This window comes from Poecilia latipinna, unplaced genomic scaffold (assembly GCF_001443285.1).
Source record: "Poecilia latipinna isolate Pla-1442-1.1 unplaced genomic scaffold, P_latipinna-1.0 Scaffold631, whole genome shotgun sequence".
In the NCBI taxonomy this organism is placed as follows: domain Eukaryota; kingdom Metazoa; phylum Chordata; class Actinopteri; order Cyprinodontiformes; family Poeciliidae; genus Poecilia; species Poecilia latipinna.
Window position 1 is genome coordinate 188,785 of NW_015113247.1, and position 19,199 is coordinate 207,983.

Sequence of the window (19,199 nt, forward strand, 5' to 3'; positions counted from 1 at the left end):
AGCAGTGTGTGTTAGCAGAGTGTTAGCGTGTGTGTTAGCAGTGTGTTAGTAAAGTGTTAGCTGTATGTGTTAGTAGAGTGTTAGCAGTGTGTGTTAGCAGAGTGTTAGCGTGTGTGTTAGCTGTCAGAGCAGGGAGTGATCCCAGACGGAGCTGCGCTGAGTGGCTGCAGATGCTTCGTGTCACAGAGACATTGTTAGCGTGTCGCGCCGCTGACACGGCGCTGCAGACTCACACGCTCCAGGCTCCTCGTTTTTAACTGACATCTTGTTTTTGCTCTCATTACGCTGTCACAATATTAGTAATTTGTTGGGAGCTGAGATGGTGAGTGAATTCTGATGAAGTCGAGTCTTAATGAGCTGTGACTGTTAACGAGCCGGCTGCACCAGTCCTCCCGATCCGTTCTTCATCTTTCATTTCCATCTTCCTCATCGGATGTCGCTTCCAGCACATTTCCTGTTTTCTAACAACAGGAAGCTTCCTCTCCTTCCACCAGCAGCCGTCCAGAAGTCAGGTGATCAGGTTTTCATCCTAAGATTGTTGGAAGTCATTTTAAATCTCCAGCTGAACAGAAACAAAACTGAAGTTATTATCTTTGGACCTAAAGAGGAGCGAACTAGAATCAATGCACAGCTTCAGTTATTACAACTGAAAACCAGAGATCAGGCCCGAAACCTGGGAGTAGTGATGGACTCTGACCTGAACCTTCAGATTCACATTAAGACAGTCACAAAGTCGGCCTTCTATCACCTGAAGAACATCTCCAGGATTAGAGGACTAATGTCTCAGCAGGATCTAGAGAAACTCATCCATGCGTTTATCTTTAGCCGCATTGATTACTGCAACAGCGTCTTCACAGGTCTGACTAATAAATCAATCCTCCAGCTGCAGCTGATCCAGAAGCTGCTGCTGCTGTTCTCACTAGAACCAGGAAGATAGAGACATAACACCAGTTTTAAAGTCCCTACACTGGCTCCCTGTAGCTCAGAGGATAGACTTTAAAATACTGTTGTTAGTTTATAAATCACTGAACGGTTTAGCACCACAATACCTTAAAGATCTGTTATTGCTGTACCAACCGTCTAGACCCCTCAGATCTTCTGGTTCTGGTTCTGCTCTGCATCCCCAGAACCAAACGAGGAGAAGCAGCCCTCAGTTTCTATGCACCACAGATTTTGAACAAACTTCCAGAAAACTGTAAAACAGCTGAAACACTGAGAGCCTTTAAATCTCAACTTAAAACCCACCTGTTTAGAGTTGCTTATGGCTAAGTTAGGATTAGAGTGTGGGTTTTGATGTCTTCGATGATTTTACTCTTTTTATCTTTAGTTTTTATCTATTTATTAATTTCTTTTTATTTCTCTTTCTCATTGTCTATGTTTTAATGATGTAAAGCCCCCCAGAAAAAGTCCCAGTTAGACTTTTAACTGAAGTCCTAAAAGGGTTTTAATGTTTTTATCTTTTTTAATCTTTTTCAAAATGTCTTTCTCTTTCTCACTGTTTATTCAATGTCACATGCTGTTTTTATTTTAATTATGTAAAGCACTTTGAAATGCCTTGCTGCTGAAATGTGCTTTACAAATAAATTTGATTGATTGATTGATTGATTGACTGATTGATTGAAAATCTGAGCCTGACTTCCTTCCCAATTCCCCCTGGAGGCCGACTGCTAAACAAACACTGACACACACAAGCATGCATTTCTATCCTTATTAGGACTTTGCATTGTAACTGTGTTGATCCCTAACAGCTATATTTTCCCTGATCCTGACCAGAACTAGTTTATTCCTAACAGAGGCGTCCAAACTTTGTCAAATTGTTGAGTCAAAAGAAATCTCAAGAAAAAAAATGAAAAATAGTTGCCTGGTTTTATAGGAAACTGGTTTCAGATGCAAAATATAAAAATGATTTTGCAGGTTTGTTGTATACAAGGTCAAAGGTTTAGCATTCCTGAACTCCAGTTGGGGGCCACAAACAAATACTTCAAGGGCCACAAATGGCCCCTAAGCCACACTTTGAACACCCCTGTCCTAATCCAAACCTTAACCAAAACCAAATTCACACCTGACCTCTGACCCTAAACAATGAGCCCACCATCGTCAGGAGGATAGCCAATGTCAGAAACGGTCCTAAATAGGACACACACACGCACACACACACACACACACACACACACACAGATCAACCAGCGGTCGGTATGAAGTTACTGTACTGTTTGCTTCAGTTCGTATCCTGATGAAATGTGGTTGGAGGTTTAGGATAGAAAATGCAAACAGAAATGTTTATTCCTGTTCCAGTAAAGCAGGGGGGTCCAGAGTCGGTCCTGGAGGCCCGGCATCCTGCATGATTTAGTTCTCTCCCTGGTTTAGCTCACCTGGATCCAATGATGGCTCATCAGAGGCCTAAGGAGAACACTGACCTGCTGAGGAGGTTGTTGCTGCCACCAGGGAGAGAATAAAGCATGCAGGATGCCGGGCCTCCAGGACCCACTTTGGACCCCCTGCAGTAAAGGAAGTCGAGTCGCTCAGTCGTCTGCAGAGAGCAACACGCAGCACAACCTCCGTCTGACTGCGGATCGGTTAATGCGTCTGCCGTATTAAAACTGGATTTTTCCTGCTGGTTCTGAAGAAAACATGTTTGTTCTGCGAAGCGGTGAACTGCAACAGCATGAGGCTTTCCTGAAGGAGCGTAATCCTGCTGCTCATTTCGTCTGGGACTTTGGGTGGCTTTAAGAGAAATGGATTTTCAGCCTAGAGCTGACCGGCAGAGATACAGAACCAGATCGGTTTGGAGAGCAGAACCGGCTCGCTGCAGAGTCTAGGAAAAAGCCAGAAAGCTGCTTTCGGTTTCCATCACAATGTCTCTTCAGATTGTTTTGGGTTTCTCTGGAACATCTGCCTTCACCTGCCAGGAACAACGAACCGGTTTCCAGGTTTGGTTTCTGATCCAGTTTCAGGAAACTGACAGGAAACTGGACACATACGACCTTTGACCCTGGGCAGGCATGCGCTAAGAGCGAGGGGTGAAAACCGTGACCAGGTGGAACCAGAACCATTCCAGCTCTGCAGCACCAGAACCCTCTTCCTGTGTTTACGTCTGGTTGTCCCGCCCCCAGACCGTCTGACCAATCAGCAAACAGCCAGTTCCTTAATGGAACCGGTTAAAGGTTTTCATCACAGCGGAGCAGGGCTTTACGTCTGGATTTGAACGGTTTTTGGTATTTTTCCATCAGATCGAGCTGCTGAAGCGCCTGAGGAACGTCTGCTGGCCTGCTTTGCTGCAGCGGTTCTGGGACCAACTGAGCAGGAATCAGGCTGCAAATGTTCCTGCATCCATTCAGGTTTGACAAATTTTACAAAAGAAAAAAGTTTCTGAATAAAACTCCAGGTGCCAACAAACTCAGAGAGAATCTGGAGAAACTTTTTATGGGAGGTTGGATTTCCGTTTCTTCTGAGGTGAGCAGCTGAGCCGTCAGCGGTAATAACCGTCCAGATGTCCCAGTTTGTCTTTATTGGCAGTGATGAAGATAAAAACCCGGACAAGATCAGATCACTTTAATCCAGAACACTTTATCCTCTGCTGAGGAAGTCCCGCCTCCAGCTGTGCTGAATTTCCTGTGAAGGAAAGTCCAAACGTTCCTGTTTGGAGCTCAGCATCGAGAGAGAAAAGCAGCAAATTCAGATCAGACGAGTCCGAACGTCGAAACGTGACGACAGGAAATGATCTCAGCTGGAATAAAAAGAACCGGGAGAAAAACTGGCCAAATTTATGTCTAAAGATGTTTGCTGCAAGGGTTGTGATCAGAACGTAAGCTAGGGACCAATTCTTCAAACAGAATCTGATCCAGGTCCAAACATCAGGAGGAAAAGATTCTGCTGGTTCTGGACAAAAACGAAACAAAATGGATCCAAAAAGAGTTTGAAATGAGTCTCAGCCAGTCCTACTGATGAACTGCAGAGCAGAAGAGCTGGAGGTGAACTTTGACCTCATCTCCACTGAACGGTACTGGTCGGTTCATACAGTTTGGGTCAGTTCAGGTTGTACGGTCAGAGGACAGACTGGACTCAGGACCTCAGACTGGGACCAACTGGGTCCAGTGGAACGTTTGCTTCCGTCTTCATCTTCATCCCACTGAGGGACAATAAAGAGGATTTCTACTCTGATGTTCAGCCTCAGATGGCTCCCAGTGAAAGCAGCTCCTCACTGGTCTGCTGACTGTTTCACCCTCTGAATGTTTCACAGGAGCTGAAGGTGTAAATAATCCCAGAGGAGCATTCAGTCGTTTCTTCTGCTTTGAGTTTCGCCTGAGCAGAGATCAGCTGCCTCATTATGTCTCTGAAGGGAACCAGCTCCATTGTGGAGAGCTATTTTAGGAAGCCAGTCATGATCTGCTGAAAGGACGAGTCTTTCATCTGGAGCCCAACGAGGCGCCGAACCGCAACCCAAACAAGACTGACCGGCCGGACGGTCTACACAACAAACAACTTCTGTTATTTATTTTAAAGTCACGTCTGAAGGGCTGAGCAAGAGGCACAGCGCCGTTACTGCATCAGGAAAAATAAACCATAAAATTCACTTAGTACTAAATAAAAACTTCAAAAACTTCAAAGATAAAGAATAGGATTCAGCCATATTTGAAAATATCAGCAACTCCTCAGTTAAACGATTTTAGAATCAAAATGTTTTATTTTTTTATTGTACAACAAAATTTAATTTCAGTAAAACCAAAACAAAAAGGAAGGAAGGCGCCTGGGCTGCTGGAGAAGAACTTTTAAATTCATTCCTGAGAATAAAATATAAAAAAATCCCAGAATCAGAGAGCAACGGGAGGAAAAACTTTTCAATGAGACAAGATGCTCACAACATGCTAACAGCACCGCTAAAACGGGTCAGGAACCATTTCAGTCCAACCAGTTCCTGCTCGCGTCGCTGCAGGCTCTCTGTTACCATGACGCCCGGCGACGGTGGCTCAGGAAGGCCATCAACAAACAGACGGAGCTCAACATTCAGATCTGGGCCTGAAAAACGATTCTGAACCAGCAGAACCACTCAAACCGAATCCCAGGCCGCCTGACAGGAAGTGACGGCTGCAGCCTTACGGAGCGAACAGCGGCGGCCGTGATGACACCACATCGCGCATCAAGACCGGTTCACGCCGTTTAGAACCAAACTTCTAAACGCTTGGTAAGTACCGGGGGTTTGGATATCCATCTATAGTTTAAATCTGCTGACGGTTCCACATTTTAGGAATAATGTTAGTTATTAATTAAAGAAGAAATCAGACGGGAGCAGCTGACTGTAGGTGAAAAATATAAACAATTGTCAATGAATTTCTCTCAATTAACTTGTTTGCATAGACATAATTTAAAAAGATAATTTATTTAAGAAGTCAATAATAATAAGAGATATTATTATATTGTTTTCTGCAAACAAATAGTCTGCAGAAAAATCCTGAAATGTAAAAGTAATAAAAGTGAGTGAATGCGTTTATTTCAGATTCCTGTGTGAAGAGGCGGAGCGGCTCCTGAGATGTTCTCTCTGTGCTGCTGCAGTTATCAATAAATCATCTCAGCTCAGCAGCGGCTCTCTGACTGAAGCTTCACACTCTTTCAGCTTTCTGGATGTTTCTTCCCATTTTCTTTCTGCACAGCATCTCTTTGTCTCCAGCATGCAGCTCCGCTCAGACTGAACGTATTAGGATGTAATTATGTTTGAGGATGAGACGCTGAGCTGCAGCAGGACGCCGAACAAACGAGCGAGCCGCAGAGAAGAGACGGATCGGAGCTCATCAAGGAGCTGCAGGGACAGTTTTATGATGAAGCTGCAGCCTGAACACGTCTTCATCACTGCAGCCTGATTCCTCCTCCTCAGTTTGCCTCAGGTTAACTAAAGATGTCTCTGAATCATCTGTGCAGGAACTCTGAAGATCTCCAACCTTCAGCAGATTCTGTAAGCTCTGAAAGTCGCTGGTTGGTTCAGGAAATCCTGAAGATTCATCCAGATTTGGAGAATTTAGAGTTCAGAGACAAAAGTTTGAGAACTTTTAATCCAAGGATGGAATCCCAGCAGCCCAGTTCAGTCCGCTTCAACCCGACTCCGGTCCGTCCGCTTCAACCCGACTCCGGTCCGCTTCAACCCGACTCCGGTCCGCTTCAACCCGACTCCGGTCCGGTTTGTCTTGAAAGTCCGGTTCGGTTGGGGAGGTATGAATGCTAATTGACCTCTGACCTCTGGTCCTCCAAACCTCAGTCTGGGTTCGGTTGAAGTGAACTCTGGTTGGTATGAATGTGAACACCAAGGAGACCGGAGACCGCTCCAAAAGCAGGAAGTGGACTACAGAGCAAGGCATTCTGAGTAAATCCAACCAAAGCTAACGTGCTAGCCTAGCGCTAGCAGCAGAAATGGCTCCTGGTCTTTAGCCTAAAGAGAAATCCTCCAACCACTAAAATCTGACGCCGCCATCTTGTTTCCATCTGGTGAAGAAGGAAGTTGCTCTCAGTGTCTTCAGAGGTTTTTGTGTCGTTTCCTTCAGTGGTTCTTGGTGCAGCGCCCCCACAGGCCAGGAGAGGAACAGGTTGGTTTCACTCAGAGCAGCTGGAGGTGGAGCAGATGTTCTGGTTCCAGTAGAACCGGGTCGACCGGTCCATCAGGAGGGAAACATCCTTCATTCCCTGCAGCTCCTCATCAACAGAGGCAGATCTGCCTAGCATTTGTAAACTCCTCCCAGAGATCAATTCAACATTTTCATTACTGACAGATTTTCCTCCAGCAGCTGCAGGATAAACCTCCTTAACGGGTTTCCTGCTAACAGAATCTGGCATTATCTGCGATATTCACAGTCAGAGTCCCGTCTTCACGCTGATTCCCCTCCTACCAGGAAACAGGAAACGGGCCGAAGGCTCCGGCGGCACAAACTTTCCTCGTGTCATTCCCATGCCGGCGTTCCCAACCGCCTGGAAGCATCAATGCATCCCAAATAGCGCAGCTCACATCATTACCAACGCAACGACGAGATTCACCTCAATCCATGTTGCCATGGCAACAGCCGCAGAATCGAGCTCATTCCTGCACACCGGAGGATGCTTTTAAAGGCTCGTCTGCATGGAGCGAGGAAGAGGAGGAGGAAGACGGGTCAGCTGGACGGCTGAAACCATCAGGATCATTAAACCCAAACAGGCTGAACTGCAGTGAAAATCTGCTGATCTGCTCTGAGAGGACAGACGGAAACCCGCTTCCTCCACAGCTCAGACTTCTGCCATTTTCTGGCTCCTTTGTGTTTTTGGATGAATCTGGATCATTTTATCATTCATGGATGCTGGCTGAGTTCAACATGGCCGCTCCGCCTGCTTCACACCAGGAACTGATCCAGTCAGTGAGACAGTCAGTAAACGGCACGATTCAGCACCAGGCTGAAAACCCAGCCTGACGTTTCGGTTAGATTTTGGTTTTAAACCCCAGAAAACAATGCTTCCTGCTCACTGATCCATATTTATTTGGTGCTTTATTGAGACTCCATTCATAGTTTGAGCTGGGAGTGGTTCCAGGTCGGACCGGGCCGTCTGACCCGGATTAATCGGAACCAAGACGATCCCCTGATGCTCCCGCCCTGTTTACCTGCCGTTCAGGTGTGCTGGCCATGCCTCCTCAGCTAAATAAAACCCGTTTCGAGCCGCTGATGTCAGGTCACTTCTAAAACACTTATAGGTTTTAAAATTCATCTTTTAATTTTGTTTTATTTTTAGGTTTTTTGAATAAAATAAAAACTATTTTGCAAAGAGGATTTCTGATTTTTTTTTTACATAGAAAGTTGATATTTCAGTAAACTGGTGTAAAAAAACCACTTCCACCCTAATCACAAGAAAAAACAGATTTAAAAGGCAATAGGTACTATAGAGATGAAGAACCTGCATGTCTTACTGTCTGTGTATTTAAAAACTCTTCAATCATTTTTAGTCAATGTTGCAGAGAAGGATTGTGGTCTAGTCAAAGTCTGCAGAGGAAGCTGTCTGACGTTTCTGAGCCAGAGTAAAGGGAGAAGATGAATCCGTATTTTTGGGACTAATTAGCCGAGTTAACAAACATCAGAGTAACTGCATGATGTGCGTCAGATTTCGTCTGGTCGCAGTTTAATGAGATTTAGTTTGATTTTTGCTCCAACAGTTTAAATCCTCCCAGAACTGCAGCAGCAATCAGCCGGAGTGAATCCCGCCGTTCCTCCGTTTACCGAGGCTCAGCGTCTGATGGGAGTCAGACACACACTTCGCCTGCGTCTGCTCTGCAAACCTCTCAGGTTCCCAGAACTTCACGATGCTGCCTCGGTCTGCAGAGCTCACCGAGTCTGGGTCATCGGGTCTGTGAGGACTTCACACGCTCTTCATCACCACCACCATCATCATCATGTCTGTCCCACCATGAAGCAGAGACATGAACACGACGAACTGAACGGGTTGTTTTGTTTGTACGACGGGGAGAATCAGGAGAATCGAGTCATAATATCAAGAAGCACTTTAATGAAATAATTACAGCACTGAGCATCTTGGGAAGTTAAGCTTTGGTATCAGCTTCACAAACAAGAACATTTTTTATTTTTAACACCAAATTAGAAGCAGAACTTTGACTTTAAGTCTATTTTGAAAAAAATAAAACCTTACCGAAGCTTTTCTCTCACTGAAACAATTTTACATCTGTTTCTGGTGATATTACATTTTTACCAACATCATCACTAATTTTGAAAATTCACAAAGTATTTAATGTAAAAGTTGGACAGAAAGAGTCATGAGCGTTCAGACGGGGAGGAGAGAGGAAGGCTCCTCCTCTTCACTGCCTTGTGCTTGGCTGACAGACTGGAATGAATGAATGATGGAGGGATGAATGAATGATGGAGGGATGAATGAATGATGGAGGGATGAATGAATGATGGAGGGATAAACAGGCGACGGATAGGGAACTAAAACTTTTCATCCTTTTAAGTCACAAATTATCAGCAATAATTTGGGTTATTTAACCAACTAAATACTTAGTTTGAAGCTAAATATTTAAATTGGAGCTAAATACTTAAATTAGAGCTAAATATTTAAATTAGAGCTAAATATTTAAATTGGAGCTAAATATTTAAATTGGAGCTAAATATTTAAATTGGAGCTAAATATTTAGCTTCAAACTAAATGTTTAGTTCTGAGTAACTAAATATTTACCTAGCTGAGAGATATTTACTTTGGCGTTAAATAGTTAGCTTGATCACTAAATGTTGAGGTGAGACCACAATTAGTTTCTAAACTAAATATTGAGCTTCAACCTAAATATTTAAGTATAAAGTTTGAAACTGTGACGTTTGCAGATAAATGAATGATGTGTCTGAAATCCTACTTTTTGTATGATATGTTAAATAACCCAAATTACTGCTGTTCGTTTGACTGGGTAACTTTTCTGAAACACACAGGAGAGTTTATCAAATGAAAACTGAGATTTTAACCAAACAGAAAGCACAGAGTGAGCAGAAGGTCAATAAACAGCTGAGTAACCAAAACAGAGAGATAAATCAAAACTGAAAGCCAAAGTGACCCAGAGCGTCCGAGTCCTTCAGAAACACCTCATCCTCCCGCCTGAGCCGGATTAGAGACGACAAGGTGTGTAAATCAGGCCGATGTCACCTTGTTTCACTCACAGTTTGTCAGATCACGTCCGTCAGCTTTTGCAGGTCAGTCTCCACGAACGCAGCTCTCCGCTGGCCATTTTAAGCCCCGTCAACCATGATGCATGTTTACTGCTGACGCTGCAGATTAAAGGCCAGAACATTCAAGATGGCCGCTCTGCTGCAGCTCCGGTGCTCCAACATGCGGGCATCAAGCAAAGCAGAGCAGAAATCATCAGATTCAGGAGTGGAGCATAACCCTAACCTTCCATTTTATAATATTAGTGGTTTTTAATGCAACTCCACCTCAACGTCTCACAGATCGTTTCATCTCCAACACACCTGAGAACCTCAAAACTACAACTTCTTCTACTTCCTGTAGCTCCAGGCTGAAAACGAGTCTCCAGTTTGAGCTGAGATCTTCAGCAAGATGGAAGGACTTTCTGTCCTGGTTGAGCATCAGCATAAAACTATTTATCAGTTTTGCTCCTTTCATTGTATTCAGGATTCATTCTCTCTCATTTGGTGAGCCTGACCGGTTTAAATTTAAAGATGAACACAGAAGATCTTGGTCCTGAGGAACGAACCGATCCAGAAACAGACTCCATGTTTCCATCCAACCGTCACGCAAAGAAAAAGTGAGTTAGACGTGTTTCCATCTACGGTTTGGAGCGAATCAACAGGCTAATGTAGTCAGATGTTGATGCTACACATGGCTGTAATAAACAGGAACATGAACCTCATCTCAGAACAATAGGAATCGTTCCTCTGGTAAGGCACAGACTCACCACTGACTGGAAAACAAATTATTCATATGTTCCCGTCTCGCCTTTAGTGCTTTACTGTTTCAGAAAAACTAAAAACCAAGTGTAGAAACTTTTTATTTTGAATGTTGCTGTTTCCATCAACTGTTTCTAATACAAAACTTCAAAAAAATTCACATAAAAAACATTGATGGAAACACGACTAACTGATGCTGCTGACGCCAACACAGGATAATTACCAAGAAATAGGAAATAACTGCAGTGAATGTTGACAGGTTTTCAGCCAGACCCAAAGAAATAAGAGCAGTAAACCAGAATATTCCTGCAGAATCTGAGTCTGCAGGCTGACACCTGAACACCCACTCTGCAACCTGCTAACTCATCCTGGAAGTCTCTCCAGCAGACGCCTACAGGCTCCCAGCAGAGCAGGAAACTCACCGGATCACCAGCAGATCCACAGAGAACCGCACGGGTTCAGGGGTCACTGGTTGCTATGGGAACATGTCCAGCTCCAGTCTGTTCAGCTGAACCGCTAACGAAGCGCTAACTTCAGTTCAGGTCTGATGAGCCGACGCCTGTCCTGCAGGACTTTGGACACCATGCCTGTTAGGAAACGTGTAAGAGAAGCAAATATTCATGAGATAAATCTGAGTTTTTCCTCTTCAGGTGAACTTCCCACGAGGAGTTCTGCAGCTTTAACTTATTTTTTTATCACAAGTGTTATGAAAAACCAAGAGGAGGAAAAATCCCAGCTGCTTTGCTTCTTGTTAAAAAGTCTGAGAAGTCAAAGTTTTTTCTCTGAAGCCTCAGATTTCTTCATCCTCGTCATCATTATCTAACCAGCAGTGACACACTGACCACATGCACCCCCCAACGCGCCGCCGCCTCCCCCGACGTCGTGACTGCAACACACCGGCTCAGATCAGCCGGCGCTGACTCACAGCAGTCGTCCTCACGTTGGCCAGCCGCACTGACCTGCAGCTGTTCCGCGTCAGCTGCTGCTGAACATGGAGGACGGCTGGAGTCCTGCAGCAGATCCTGACCTCAGCTGGAGCCGCGCCTGCTCCGGAGCTCCTGATGAATCACAGGAACACCACCAGCAGCTTCACACAGAGAGACTCATCAGTTCAGTCTGTCACCTACAATCTGCTGCTCACAGACATCTCAGCCTGATGAGGAGGGTGAAGAACTCACCCACAGACCGTCCATGTTTGACCTCCTGAATCAAGACGAGTGAAACGGTTCATCATCACACTCAGGATGTTTCTTTCCTGATGGTCTGGTCGACCCGGTTCTACTGGAACCAGAACTCCATCATCTGCTCCACCTCCAGCTGCTGTGGTTCTGAGTCAAACCAGCCTGTTCCCCCCCTGGCCTGTGGGGGCGCTGCACCAAGAGCTACTGAAGGAAACGACACAAAAACCTCTGAAGGAACTGAAACTGAGAGCAACTTCCTTCTTCACCAGATGGAAACAAGATGGAGGCGTCAGATTTTAGCGGTTGGAGGATTTCTCTTTAGTCTTTGGCTAAAGACCAGGAGCCATTTCTGCTGCTAGCGCTAGGCTAGCACGTTAGCTTTGGTTGGATTTACCCAGAATGCCCTGCGCTGTAGTCCACTTCCTGCTTTTGGAGCGGTCTCTGGTCCGCTTGGCTTTCACATTCAAACCGAACCAGAGTTCACTTCAACCGAACCCAGACCGAGACTTGGAGGACCAGAGGTCAGAGGTCAATTAGCATTCACTCACCAGTCGAACGGGACTTTGACTAGGCCAGGGGTCAGAAAGCTTTCCAATATAAAGAGCCATTTTTGCATTCAGTTCACAAACATGAACCTGCTTAGAGCCATAAAGTTATATCTACAAATGGAAAATTGTTATTTACAAAAAACCTTTTTATTTCATTTTTATGTTAAATTAAGGAAACATATAAGAAGAAAAAAAGAGGATGACACATTTTCTTCTGATAAAATATTTGTAGAAAATTATTAAAAACATCCAATTGTTAAATTAATCTAAAAATATTTTTAACTTTTTCGTCATTCTGTTGTGGAAAATCAATACAATTACTCAATGAAAAAACAAAACAAAACAAAAAAACAACTGCTGATGTTAAAAAATAGAGAATCCTTTTCCGGGTGATTGAATCACTGCTCCTCCATTCACTTGCTTATATTGAATGTATTTCATAAAATAACACAAATATTAAAACTAAAGGCAAAGTGCTAGCTAAAGCAGTCTATAGCGTTTCACATCACTTTGCATTAGCAAATAAAATACAGAACGCAGGCGCCTCTTTTGCATAACAATATTAACTGTAAATTATTCAATTGTTTAAACACAAACAAAATAAGTGTCTTACATTAAAAGTATTCAAGAGTTTTAAGCATTTTATTAATTATTTAAGTAATGTTTTATTGCAAAGTCAAAACTAATGACGTAAAAATATGACTCTTATTTAAGTCAAACTTCCGGAAGCCAGAGCGAGACACGAGGCCTCCTGCCGCCAGCAGTAGTGCTAGCTACTTAGCTGAATAGCCAACTATTAAGCAGCAAATACACAACTCTGCGGTACAAAACAAGCCAAACATCCACAAGCCGTTCTCTTTAAAGTGTTATCTCATTACTTACCTTAAAGACGGGAGACAGAAGGAGAAAACAACCACAGGAAACAGGATCGACGCGCCTCCGTTCACTCGCTTGTACTGAGTAGGAAAAGAACACGCGAGTGCCCCTAGTGGATCCTTTAGGTAATGGCGCTAAACTAACACAAGCTAAGGCAACTTTATTACTTTTTCACATTTTAAACCAAATTAAGAAAACATTCAAATGCAGATAATAAAAATAAATGAACGTAATATTACTAAATCTAAATTACTCAGGATTACAGCCTCCAACACTAAAAAACTGCATTTCTTATATCTATACTTAAAACATTACAATGTTAAGTAACTCCAAATTATTTGAGGAAGGTTCCCCTTTTTGCATATTTTTTCATAGAAAATCAAACATTTAAAAAAAAAAGACAATTTATTTTATTTGGGACATTTTGGTTGTACACCAACAGCGGAGACTATGAAAGCCGGAGCCGTTAGTTTTTCCAGTTCTAAGATGTTTGAGCGTATGACGATAATGACATTTGGCCCAACTGAGGAGCCTTGACGGAGAAGCTGGTGGATCTGTTGGATCCCAGAGATCTGTTGGACCTTCACCGAGTGTCTGACTGATGGTTTGGTTTGGACCGATGGACGAGTGATGCATCTTCACTGACTGGGTCCGTCTCTGCAGAGCATGTCTGAAGCAGGAAGGTTAACTCCTGACTTCAAGATTCAGAGGCATGATAAAGCATCATCCTCATCCTCTTCACTTCCTAATTAAGCTGCTGACCTGTGCCTCTCAGGTAAACACCAAGCAGCTCTGTTTGCCTCAGCTTTGATGTCTCCTGCTGGCAGAAAACATTTTAATTCAGTGGCTTCATCTGGACTTGATTTGGACTCGGGTCTGTCCGGCTTCAGCATCAGCTGAAGATCCAGCTGCTGCCAGAGGGACGCCGCGTTTGAAATTCAGATACCTTCCTTAAAAATCAGCTGAACGGTTCCCTGTGGGAACAGGAATGCTTGGTTAACACATCTGTAGGTTAATTAGACAACATCTCTGTTCAAACTGAGCTTCCAGTTTACATTCAGAAAGCAGGAATTTGATGTAAATGATCAAATTCAACAGGTTTTTATTCTAAAGCTACAGTTTAGTCTCCTTTCTGTCGAGTCATTTCGTCTCCAGCTGCTTGCAGACAGTTGATGCCGTCACTCCTTTGTTGTGTCCAGACAGCACCAATCAATGGTCCAATTACAGCAGCGAGAGGAGGAGGAGGGACGACTCTTCATCCTGCTCCATCACACTGACAAGGTCACTGAGAGAGACCAGAGGCGAAGCGGCTCTTCCACCTACGGCTGATCCAGCGAACCCTGATAGAGACGAAGCCCCACGACGCTTCCACCGCCTTCACATCAGCTGATTCTCAACTGGTTGGCACGGCCAAAACAATCCCCTTCTGGGATAATCACAGAAATAAAAGTATCACTCCAGAAGTAATTATCTGGGAAGGTTCTGCAGGTTGGATCATGGCGGTTCTGTGGAGTCCAGAACCTTGGAGACTGGATGGGTGTCAGTCTGGATGGACTGACATCCATCAGTCACTTCCAGACTGATGGATGTCAAAGTTCATTATCAACATGATCAAACGTAGCAGTCAGTGTTCCAGTGATTATGAATCTAACAGATGGGTTTTAGCCTCGTTTTAAAGGAACTCCGTGTTTCAGCAGTTTTGCAGTTTTCTGGAAGTTTGTTCCTGAAAACTTCCAGACTGGTAGGAACAAACTTCTGATCCGGAGACCCGGCTGCGAACCGCTCCAATGACAGCCGAAGGTCACTACCTGATGAAATCACCAGAACCATTTCACCTCCAAAACACAGAGACCCGACCCACTGGGACAGATCCGCAACACCTAGAAACACCGTCCATCTGAACAGAACCAGAGCAGAAGATTTATGGATGGTTGGATTTTCTCTGGTTAGAGAAACTTTTCTCTGTTACTTTCTACAAAAAGGTAAGACGAGCCAGACATTCGTTCCACAGAAGACACTCGTATTCCAGGTGCCAGAAAACTTTTCTGATATAATCACTTACTTCCCCTCCACCCGAGGCCATTTTAATATCAGAAGAAGAAGAGATCTGGGTTAACCTGATTCTCTGAGCTAATGTCCTCCTTTCGTCTGACCCACATCTCTGATGTGACTCCAGCTGATTGACTGGATGAAGAGAGAAGACTGAAGTGAAACAGAAAGATTTTTCCTGAAGCTACGCTTTTACAGACTCTGCACAGAAACAGACGGCACAACTTCTAATTTGTCTGAACTCTGCATTTTACACACAAAACAATATTCATGATGCATTGTAGTAGTGTATTGATGTTTATGTACATCTATAATGGCAGTTTATTTTTCCTTAAAAGGGTTTGTTTGTCACATTAATGAGGAAGTTCCAGAAGAAGAGCGAAAACTGTTGATCCAGACGGGCTAGAGACGCTTAGGACTAATTTCCAGAACGACTGGAGAAGATAATCACTTCAATAATTATAAATTAATTAGGACTGGGACTTTAGCGAGCTAATTTTGACTAATTAGTTAAATAAATTTTAACGTTACTATTTTACGCAATTAATCACATTTTTTCCCTCGACTGGAACCTTTGTATTTGTGTGCTTCTTGTACGGCCATAAACCTGACGCACAGCTGCGTCCACTCTCAGCAGCGATGGACGACGAAGCCGCTTCTCACTGGGGGTTCATTTCCGCTTCTAATCGATCTGATTGGACGCTGGAAAAGACTATCAATCAATCAATCAATCAATCAATCAATCAATCAATCAATCAATCAATCAATCAATCAAATTTTATTTGTATAGCACATTTCAGCAGCAAGGCATTTCAAGGTGCTTTACATAATTAAGAAACATTGAATAAACAGTAAGAAAGAGATTTTGAAAAAAGAAAAAGATTTTTTTTAAAAAAGATAAAAACATATTTTGTTACGGTATTTAAGCGCCTGTCGTCGCCGGACTCCGCCGTCCGTTTAACGCGGGTATTATCCAGGTATTATCCAGGTATTATCCAGGTATTATCCAGGTATTATCCAGGCCCCGTCGCCTGACAGGACAAGGCCTCCAACCTTGCAGCACCAGGCTCCGTCCACCTGTAACGCAAATTTTTGCGCTAAGGCTTCGCCGTACTACACGGATATTTGTGCACTATTTTTACCTGTTAGATTCTGGAGTTTACTGGGTTTTTCTGTGCGCGCAATGACCCTCAGTCACTCACCACTTTTACATAAATAGATAAAAAGTAAAGATAAAAACATCGAAGACATCGCTGTGTTCAAGTTGTGCTAAAAGGAGTTAGCCTATCAGTGCAGCTATGCTAGCGCAAAATAGCATCTGAATGCTAGCCATGCAGCATACATATAAAGAAGTAGATGGTTGAAACTCGGACACAGTTTGGGTTTGACATCAGGATAAAGACGGATTTAAACCGGTTTGGACTGGATCCAGTTAAAATGATACAAACTTCTACAAAGAGCAACAAGGAGAAACAGTGAAGCGCCAGACAGACCTTCAGTAAAATCCAACAGAAACAGAAATGTGCTGCAGGAAAGCAATCTGAAGACAAACACCAGGAAGGCAGACATGAGGGAGGCTGGCTGCTGAAACACAGCGAGGCGATAACAGAGGCAGGAGGGGAAAACGACAGAAGAGACAGAAAAACGTTTCACACATTCCTAAAATCTAAATCTGCTTTTCCTTAAACGAACCTTTTAGATATAAAACCTGTCTGGTGACAGTTTAAGCTCAGATGAGCCTTCTTCCTCCTCAGACGACGCTTTGCTCCAACCTCCGCAGAAGATCCAAACTCTAAAACACACAGACCTTCATCCTGTGAACCTCCTACCTGAAGATAAGACAGGAAGAGTTTTAACGCTTCACCTGGAACAGAGACAACGATTCAAAGAAACAGACTGAAGAACTGAATCAGGAACAGAGAGAGAGACATTCTCAGTTTGTTTCTCTGAGAGAGGAGGAGAAACGAGGACATATGGGAGGCAGCATGGAGGGATGGAAGCTTCCTGGATCCTAAAGACTCACCTGGCTGAGCTGATTCCTCCTGATCCGTGTTGGAGCTTCGGTCGGAAACAACCAGCAGCTCAAATCATCAGCAGCAGGAGAACGACGGAGTAATGGATGGATGCAATCAACTGATCATTTATGGTCAAATCAATAAATACTTTCAGCATTCATTTCGCTAAAGCTGAATATATATTTAGCTAAATTAGCTTATATATGTGTTTATAGCTAAACACATATCTGTTAAATGTTCAATTAGCAAGCTAAACATTTACATTGAAGCTAAATATTTAGCTCCACACTCAATGCTTAATTAGCAAGTATTTAGTTTGCAAGCTAAATATTCAGCTTTTTTCAAACTAAAAAGTTAGCCTTTAGCTTGTTTAGTAACTGAAGCTAAATATTTAGCTTGCTTGCTGTAAATCTTTGACTTTTCAAACACTGGATCCAACCTTACCATTTCCTGTTCACCATGAATCTGTTCAGCTTTTAGTTTAGCCACAAATCCTGCCAACGTGACGTGTTTCCATAACCGAAGGACAGATTTACGGCAGCTCCGTGTTTATGGGCTGGAGGCGCCATTAGCAACTGTTGCTAAGCTACCAGAGAGGATCAGAACGGGTCCAGGTCTGAACCGGGTCCAGGTCCAGGTCCGAACTTTATCTCCACGGGTCAGTTCTACGGAGCTCAAATGGGGCCATAAAGATGTGAAACTGAAAAAAGTTTTGAAACCAAATAAAAAAAAAAATTGAAACTGAATCTTTATTTTCAGTTTCAAAGTAATGATTTGAAACTGCAAAACATTTTTGAAACCAAAAAACAACTCTTCAGTTTCAAGTCTTTTTTTTCCAGTTTCAATTTTTTTGTCAAACTTTATGGCCCTAATTTAGCTCCGTAGATATTCTGCTGGTGCTGCTTGATTCTGTTTCATCTGGAAGCTGATAAACCGTTTACTGAGTTTCTCCAATGTTGTTTTGTTTTGTTCATCGTGATAACCCCACTCATCATCATCATCCGTTCTGCTCCAGCTCTTAAAGTCGCAGTAACACCAGATCAGCTGGAACCCAGAGGAGCAGGAGCTTCACCTGCTCTGCCTCCCTCGGCTCCTCCAACATCTCCTCTGTCTCTCATTTCATTTTCATAACCTAAAGAGTCCAGTTGGAGTTCTTGTCCTCATAAATCACCAAAAAGCTGAACGTGGTTTTTCCGTTACATTTTTTAATGCTCGCTGATCCGCCTCCAGCAGGACTTTTCCTCAGAGTTCCTCCTCTGCATCCTCGCATCGCCTCGCGTGTCATTAGTATGAACTCGCCGTCTTCACACGGCTCTCCTGCGACCTTTACGGCGCGCCAGATTAACCAAGCATGAAAATATCAGAGCGGAGCATCAACAGTTAGAGGGGATTTACAATCTGACTCGTTCTAAAGCTGCACACATGTAGAGACACGTCTGCAGAGAGCAGAGAGGATCAGAGCGATCTGCTCCTCACCCGGTGACCTCTGGATGACCTCTGGATGACCTCTGGGTGGTTAGCAGACTGATTATGATCTGTGAGATGATTGGATGAACACAATAAGGAACAAACAGCTTCTTCAGTAGAAACTTGACCTGGAGGTTTGTTTTATCGCCGTGGAAACGTCTCATCACGCTGATATGGAGATATTTTACTGCCTAAACTCCAGAGTGTGAACTGAAGCACAGCTTTCATAGCTAAGAGCCTTGATGGAGAGATTTCTTAACTTCACGACCTGCAGCTCCGATCAGACGTTTCCATCATGGCCGACGAAGCGTTTTGTTCCCAGGAGGAACGAAGGCAGAATGCTTCCTAGATCAGGTCAGGACAGGTCTACTGGCTACTAGAAACATGTTCATTAAGTATTTGGTCTAAAATCATTCTGAGATGATCAGACTGAAGTCTGATCAGTTCTGCCTGTTTGGAGCTGTTTTAGGGCCTCCGTCACTTTAAATCCCAATCAGCTGCTACTGGAAACGTCCCAACGGTTGCTGGCCACGCCCCCCAGGTCAATGTTTACACTCACACCTGAAAATGGCTCAAACAGAAGCACATCTTTGAAAAACATTAGTAGAGCCTCCTGCACAACCAACAAGAATCCAGCAAGTGGTTTCTGGAAGT

General features: G+C 43.7%; 1 long non-coding RNA gene across 1 annotated transcript in view; it reads right to left on the reverse strand.

Moving 5' to 3' along the window:
* Nucleotides 1–13,276, reverse strand: part of LOC106954146 (uncharacterized) — a 28,773-nt gene extending 15,497 nt beyond the window's left edge. Inside the window, exon 1 of the long non-coding RNA XR_001426309.1 lies at nt 13,021–13,276. This is a non-coding gene — a long non-coding RNA (uncharacterized LOC106954146). The remainder of the gene's footprint in view (nt 1–13,020) is intronic.
* Between the last annotated feature and the right edge of the window lie 5,923 nt (nt 13,277–19,199).